This window comes from Triturus cristatus, chromosome 2_1, assembly GCF_964204655.1.
Source record: "Triturus cristatus chromosome 2_1, aTriCri1.1, whole genome shotgun sequence".
NCBI lineage: Eukaryota > Metazoa > Chordata > Amphibia > Caudata > Salamandridae > Triturus > Triturus cristatus.
The window spans coordinates 998,027,761-998,036,554 of NC_140581.1; positions in this window are offsets into that span (position 1 = coordinate 998,027,761).

Here is an 8,794-nt window from a genome sequence, read left to right on the forward strand (position 1 = left end):
AAAGCAGTTCACCTCGGCCATGAACTGAAAACTCAGAATTTCAAGCAAAGCGCTAACTAACAAATGAGAACAATTTCCTGGTGTAGAGTGGGCTTGATATCCACATTAATTCAGATTTTAGTGGTTTCAATATCCCTATGTATAGTCGGTGCAGTGCCAAGCTTGAATAATTTAAGACTTGTATCTCGGCTCGTGCCATTTTCACTAGGTTGTAACTCACAAGAGGGGGCCAAAAGGAAGAACCATGCTACAGTATAGAAAGGAAACCAATTCTAGCCTATAAAGCTTCCGTGTCATAAATCTCACTAATTATAGGGTAGCAAGAAAAAAACTATGAAATCTAGTGAGACGGCTGCTGTAGAAGGGCACAACACAGTTGTGGATGAAAACCCTCACTAACCTGAGGGTGACATGCTTCATCATTGGGTTTCTCCAACACAAGGACCGCAAGGTACCTTGTGTGGCCTTCAACTTAACCCAAGAGGGAAGGAGCAGGAGTGCAAAGCACGTGTTGGAACTACCAACTCAAAGGTAAGGAGGGGCAGAGTGCTGAAAAAAGTAAAAATGGTGTCTTAAAAACAACCTACTTAGGGGTTACAACTTTATTCCTCCTGCCGTAGTGGTTAAAATGCAAGTGAATGAAGGGTTATGGATGTATACCCTCAAATGATCAACATGTTTCTGCCATGGTGATGTAAAGGTTCAAGGCATTCATCGGGATCAAAAGAAGTCACACTGCTACATATGGTGTAAAAATAAAGTGATACTTAGGCCTCTAATCCTTAACCGTCATGCACTTATGTTGGTCAATATGATCGGTCAGGTGGCTCTGTAAAATAATAACAAACAACCTGATATAACAACTTTACTGTGATCCACTAGAACAGCTATTCTCAAATAGAAGTGCTTTCCTAGGTGTAGGATACATGTCTCAACTCAACCTACTACCGGGTATCTTGACGTGTCGGTTGATCTAGTAGAAGGTTAAAAACCATTATGAAAACATACCTACATAGAGCAGACACCATAATTGAAGATTACTAACCCAACTTAAAATGGGATTGTGCCTATTCAGTTCATGTCATATTTTATTATGAGCGATGAACTACTCTAACTGTAAAGGCTTTCCACCCATATGCAAATAGCCAGAGTGAGTAATCTAACCACAGTGACTATAACCACTATGCTGAACGCCACATAGTAGTTATCAAATAGCACAGGGGTCTTTTTCAAGTTATCACCACCAGTCACTAAAAGTTTAAAAAAAAATTATTATAGAACCAAGATTGGCCACTAGAGTCTGAAGTGGCTACAACGTACCTTCACTACAATGGTGGACATATCTCACTTGATATATAGAACTATTCGAAAATTCACTGGGGACATTCTGAAGGTGGCCCAAATCAAATTAGTTAATACGACTTGAGGAACAAACGTACCTTTTCGAGTTGGTAGTTCCAACACGTGCTTTGCACTCCTGCTCCTTCCCTCTTGGGTTAAGTTGTAGCCCACACAAGGTACCTTGCGGTCCTTGTGTGTTGGAGAAACCCAATGATGAAGCATGTCACCCTCGGGTGAGTGAGGGTTTTCGTCCACAACTGTTGTGCCCTTCTACAGCAGCTGTGTCTTTCACTAGATTTCTTATAGTTTTTTCTTGCTACCCTATAATTAGTGTGAGATTTATTTTCACTAGGTTGCCATCGTTATCCGAGGAAATGGTCTTGCTGGGAAGATTGTTCCTGGTTTTAATAAAGGACTGGTTCATAAATATTTCTAAATTGATGTGTTCCCAGATCGCCTACGGAATCTATGGACCCCTCTTCCTAGGCTGACAGTCTAGAAAAACCAATCTGGATAACTAAGTTAATAGCTGCTATTGCACAGTTAAAATTTCAGCAATCCCTTGTCCTCAATGGATACACTCCTCTGTTTTAAAATTTCAGCCACAAACTGGCATTCTACTTTGAGCCTCTTCAACTTGATAGGTGACCTGGAGGCAACAGCACCATCTATGACGGGAGTCCTCTGTCCTTGCTTAAACCAGTCAGGATCTTCAATTATGCATGTCCCATAGTCACTTTTCCTTCAATATATGTGCCAAACTACTCATGGGGATTCTGTTTAATAAATTGAACAGTCTTATCATCCTCGATCAGGACAGTTTCATCCCAGGTGAAACTTGCTCAGGGAAAACTGAAGGCATTTTGCTTCATTTTAACATTCTAAAATGGTGGCAATTTTCTTGGTCCATGCCAAGAAGGATTTGACAAGGTCCATTGGTGGTTCCTAAAGGAAAGGTACTCCAGATGGGCTTTTGTCCCTGATTTCTGTCTAGGGTTTTTACCAAATCAAAGGATTCTCATGCTAGAATCTGAAATCCTATGGCACATCGGGTGCAGTGTCAACTAAGCAGGGCTACCCCTTTTGACACAACTAGTAACCTTGTATACAAAACCTTGATCCAAAAAGGATCAGTTGTGCAATAACATTGGCAACATGGAGCATAAAGTAGGCAGATGTCTTGACAACAAATGTGGAATTCTCTCCCCTGCAACAGAGGGAGGTCTTAAAACTTTATGGGCAGGATTCAGGCCTTAAGATGCATCTACAGATGTTGCAAATACTCAGCCTCTCCTTACCAGGTGCAAAAAAGAACCTAAAACACAGAATCTGCCATCCAGTAGGCTAGACACGCTAGTAGGCTAGTACCCTGTCCAAGACTGTGTACACGGTGCCCTTTCGAGACCACTGAAGAGGGACTCTCAGTCCTGGCATATCAGTTCTGTCGTGGTTAGGGCAGCTAGAATTAACCAAGATAAATGCTCCACCCAGATTTTATATATATCTCTCAAACGCTGCTGCAGCCGGCAACGAGAACTTTACACAATATGCAGATTATCAACTTTGTCTGGACCAAGAAGAGACCGTAGTTGGTAGTTAATCATGTCGACTCATAGAGTATGGTGATCTGGACAACATAACTACTACTATGCAGCTCTATTCTGTTGCATAGTGTGGTTGTGAGAAAAATAAATACTGAAGATTTATGGACTAGACATTCGCTGGAATACAGTTTTGCAAGGGTGCCATGGCTGCCCAAAACAAATGCATAACATTTGATTTATACTCCTCAAAGCACAATAGTGACTTTAGCGGCCTCCGACTCGGCCTATTTTTGCCAGCTATAGAATTCTGTGCACTTTACCTCTGCCCAGCAGGGGTAAAGTGCTTGTGGTAAAAATGGTATACTCTTGACTGGCATATTAAACTTACCTATAGGTTCCTAATGTATACTTGTTGGAGCCGGCCTCGTGGCGTGGTCCTGTTCCCCCTCGCTGAGCCGCACGAGGTCCCATGCACCTCGGGGCTCCTCCATTTTGGATTGTACGTGACCCTGCTTCACCCGGCCTCGGTCCCAGCGAGGCCCGACATCGAGGCGCCAACCCCTGGCCAGGGGGATACCACGTGAACCCTTCCCACTCCCGGCGGAGGGCAGTATCGATGGGACCCCCAACCGTCCTTCCACACCTAGGTGCGATCGCCCCACAGCTCTCTGGGGCCTGGCGCCTCTCCTGCTGGGCGTCTGGCCGCTCCCTACCCGGCCTCTCCGCCCCCTCCGGGCGCAAGGGTCCGGACATCAAAGGGCTCCAGTCCTATATCTGGGGCGACCCGACAACAGTTGTATCCTGGAGTCAAGAGCCCTGCTGATCGGATCGCGGCTGACCCTACGGAAGAAGACTCATCCTGAACCCACACTCTGAGCCCTGCTGACGACGTCGCGGCTCCACCGTGCTTAAAGACCTTCACGAACCATTGGGGCCCTGCTGACGCTGTCGCGGCCCGACCTTGTTGAACCTTACCATCAGAGCCCAGCTGACCTCGTCGCGGACCTACCACCGGAGCCCTGCTGACTGTGTCGCGGCTCGACCCAAGTGGAACTACCACCCGAGCCCTGCAGACGCCGTCGCGGCTCCCCACGTCCGAGCCGCTCTGAGACCAGCACTCAAGGTCTGGCGCAGAGCCCTCCCGTACCTGGTTGGTACTAAGACTGTCCCGCTACCCTATCCCTCTAAAAGACATTGAGACTCTTACTGGATCCCTCGATCCCACTGTAAATATTGAACGTACTACTGTTGATAAAGAACCAAGTCAAGCAACTGATACCGAGTCCTGTGTGGTGGTATTACTGGGCCTAGTACGATCATAGGAGAAAGACCTCCCCAAGGGGGCTTCTCAGCGGCGCTCGGCTATAACTTTGCGGTAGGAAGGTGCCCCGGAATAGTCTCCCCGACTCCCCGGAGGTCCTCCCTCCAACATTTGGTGGCCAGCGACGGGATCTGAGCCAGACGCAATCGTACAGGCAAGTAACGCACCCACTACCTAACCAGACGGAAAAAGAAAAGGGAACCATAGACGGCCAAGAGGCAACCGTGGCCGCAGCCTTCCAGCCGGAAAGGTTGGAAGAATACACCCACAAAGAACTGAAACAATTCTGCAAGGACAAAGGGATCCCAACCACAGGATTGGGCACCAAGGAAGAAATGCAGAAAGCCCTGAAAGCCTTGAAAGCCTGGGCAGAACCCGAGACCACTCCACCCCGAGCCGAAGGGACCTCGGCCCGGGACGGAAACCTGCCGACCCCAACCCCGACAGATGGGGGGCGAAACGTCCCAGAAACCAGCCTTTCCCACGAAGAAATGCGAGAACGGGAGAGGGTCCGGACACACGAAATGGACCTCGCCCGACTCCGGCTGGACGGTGAGCTCCTACTGGCGGAGAAGAAAATAGCCTTGGAGCAACTACGGCTGCAAGAGGAAATCGAGGAAAAGAAACGGCATCGGGAACTAGAGGAGAGACGGCTAACCCTCGAGCACGAGAGGAGCCTCAAGGAACTTGAACTAAAATCTAAAACGGGGGAGACCAGCACCCCCGGAGCCCGGGATGCTCTGCCACTGACCGAGCCAAAGGTTCATATCCCCAAGGATGTCAAGGAGTACTATAAAAATGACGACATCCAGCAATGGTTCCGAGCATACGAAGTAGCCATGACCTCCCATTGGGTACCCCGGAAGGATTGGGGTGCCGGCCTATGGGGGAGGTTCCTCAGCGAGGGCCGGGATACCCTGCTGCAACTCCCCGACGCGGTGATGACATCATACGACCACATGAAAGAAGCCCTACTCACACGCTACGGACTATCAGCCGAGATGTACCGGCAGCGCTTCCGGGACTGCAAAAAGCTCCCCGGTACCACGTGGGTCGAATACGTGGACTTCTTCAGCCGAGCCTTTGAAGGATGGATAAAAGGGAGCAAGGTCACCTCATACAATGAACTGTTCGACCTCATTGTCTGGGAGCACCTTGCCAACAACTGCTTTGTTGAACTAAGGCAACACCTCCTGGACAGTAAACTGACCGAGCCCCGGAAGCTCGCCGCCGAAGCCGACCGATGGGACAACACCCGGGTCCCCCGGAACCCCGTGGGGGACTACCAACGGAGTACCACGGGACCTCCCCGCCAGCGATGCGGAGGAGGGGGGTCCCACCGCAGTCGAGAATTCCCGGCCGGGCTGCCCAGAAGCCCGCCACGAGGCCAAGCCACCAACCACACGTCCCCGACCCTGGGCCGAAGGGGGACCCCTATCGCACGGCCTGGACCACGACCGACAGTGACCTGCTTCGGCTGCCAGCAGACCGGCCACTATGCGAGCGACCCGGCCTGCCCCGTGAACCGTCGGAACGGGACCGCTGGGCCCCCTCCCTGGCAAATAGCCGCCGCAGCCCTGGGGGAGGGAGAAGACGAGGAGGAAAACCACGACGGCGGGTCCCCCCGAGTGGGAACCAGCTGCCATGTCGCTTGTATGCCTGGGCTCCCGAGAAATGGTGCCCCGAGCTGCCATCCCAAGCAACACCCAGAAGTACCAGCAGTGGGTCACCATCAATGGACGACGGGCCGAAGCCCTCCGGGACACTGGGGCCAGTGTGACCGCTGTCCGCTGCCACCTGGTGACCCCCGAACAAATCCTGCCACATGTCCTTTGCCCTGTCCGGACCGCTGACAACACCGAGAGCATGTGCCGGATGGCCAGGATCCCCTTCGAGTGGGGAGGAGTGTCCGGCACCCTAAAAGTAACTGTCCGCGACGACGCCCCAGTGGACTGCCTCCTGGGGAATGACCTAGAGAGCTCCCCCTGGGCCCAGGTGGAACGCCGAGAGCATCTGGGGATGCTAGGGCTGCCCGAGTGGGCCTGCGCCACCACCCGGTCCATGACCGCCCAACCAGCCGCTGCCGCGGCCCCCGACGAGCCGACGGGCCCCGAACTACCACCCTCCTCCGGCACGGAGGAACCTGACGAGGCGGCCGGGCCATCCGAACTTTCTCCCGACGAGGCCGCCTCACTCAGCGAGATCCCCGAGCTGGCCCAGTGGTGCCACGACGGGGGCCCCACCCACGAACAATTCCAGCAAGAGCAGAAGGCCTGTCCGTCCCTCGAGGGGGCCCGACAGCAAGCGGCCGCACAGGCCGCGGGGGACCCCACGGGAACCCACTGGGTCTATTGGGACAATGACTTATTGTATAGCGAGCAGAAAGTCGCCGAACTAGGGGCCGGGTGTTGGTGGTCCCCCTCCGATTTCAAGATTTCCTCCTGAACCTGGCGCATGACGTGCCCCTCGCTGGACACCTCGGGCGGGACAAAACTTACAGCCGCCTAGTGACCCATTTCTATTGGCCCCGAATGAGAAGAGACGTGGACCATCACTGCTGTTCCTGCCCGACCTGCCAGGCTAGCGGGAAGACTGGGGGTCGAGTGAAAGCCCCCCTCCAACCATTTCCAGCCGCCACACCCCGTTCGAACGAGTGGGGATCGACATCGTGGGGCCCCTCGACCCCCGAACCGCCCTGGGACACCGCTTCATCCTGGTACTGGTCGACCACGCCACCCGATACCCCGAGGCCATCCCACTCCGCACCGTGACAGCTCCAGTGGTGGGCCGGGCCCTGATGGGCATCTTCTCCAGGGTGGGGTTCCCCCGAGAAGTGGTGAGCGACAGGGGTACGAACTTTATTTCAAAGTACATGAGATCCCTCTGGCAACAATGTGGGGTCACCTATAAATTCACCACCCCCAGGGGAAGGGACTGGTCGAGCGGTTCAACAGAACCCTGAAGAGGATGATCAAGGGCCTGGAAGAGCCCCTGAGGAGCAGATGGGATGTCCTGCTGCCCTGCCTCCTGTTCGCCTATCGGGAGGTACCACAGAAATCCCTGGGCTTCAGCCCCTTCGAACTATTGTATGGGCACCCCGTCCGAGGGCCCCTCAGCCTGGTCAAGGAGGGCTGGGAGGCGCAAGTCCAAGATGCCCCTCCCGACGTCTACCGGTACCTCCTGACCCTGCGGAACCAGACTCGGAAATTCCGGGCCCTGGCAGAAGCCAACCTCGAAGCCAGCCAAGAAGACATGAAATGCTGGTATGACGAAAATGCCTCAACCATCGAGTTCGAGCCGGGCCAGCAAGTCTGGGTCATGTCACCCGTGGACCCCTGCGCCCTGCAGGACAAGTGGACCGGGCCCTTCAAGGTAGTTGAGAGGAAGAGCCCCGTCACGTACCTGGTCGACATGGAGTCCCCGAGGAACCCCCTCCGGGTCCTGCACGCCAACCGGCTCAAGCCCCACTTTGCCCGAACTGAACTAAGCCTGCTGCTGGCTACCGACGATGGGGGCGAAAGTGACTCCGAGCCCCTACCAGACCTCCTGGGGTCCGCGGGCCAAGACGGCTCCTTGGAGGGCGTCCGCCTCTCCGCCACCCTGACACCAGAACAGCGCCATGACTGCCAGAAGCTGCTGCACCCCTTCGCTGCCCTCTTCTCTCTCACGCCCGGGGTGACCCCCTGGTGCGTCCACGACGTGGATACTGGGGACAGCCCCCCTGTGCAACACCGCGCTTACAGAGTACCTGACCGAGTCCGAGCCTGCATACAGACCGAGGTCTCCAAGATGCTCGCCCTCGGAGTCATCGAGCCATCAGACAGCCCGTGGGCCAGCCCGGTAGTCTTGGTGCCGAAGGCCGCCGCCCCCGGCACTGCCCCGGAACTCAGATTTTGTGTCGATTACCGGGGCCTGAACGCAGTCACCAAGACCGATGCCCACCCCTTGCCACGAGCAGACGAGCTGATCGATCGCTTAGGGGCCGCCCGCTACCTAAGCACCTTTGATCTCACCGCTGGGTACTGGCAGATCAAGCTCACTCCCGGCGCCCAGGAACGATCCGCCTTTTCCACCCCCGATGGGCACTACCACTTTCGGGTAATGCCCTTCGGTATGAAGAACGCCCCAGCGACCTTTCAGAGGCTAGTGAACAAGGTCCTGGCGGACTAGAAGCCTTCAGCGCGGCCTACCTCGACGACATTGCAGTCTTCAGCGGCCACTGGGCCGCGCACCTAGGACACCTCGGGGAAGTCCTGGCCGCTCTCCAAAGAGCCGGGCTCACAATTAAGGCCAGTAAATGCCAGATCGGTCAAGGATCTCTGACCTATCTGGGCCACTAGGTGGGGAGTGGCCAGGTGGCGCCCCTCCAGTTAAAGGTCGACGCCATCCAGGCGTGGGAGCCCCCGTAACCCAAACCGCTGTCCGGGCCTTCTTAGGCCTCACAGGCTACTACCGACGATTCATTAAGGATTATGGCAGCATTGTGGGCCCCCTTACGGAGCTCACTTCCAAGAAACAGCCCAAGGCGGTGCACTGGACGCCCCGCTGTCAGACCGCTTTTGAGGCACTCAAGGCGGCCATGTGCGCT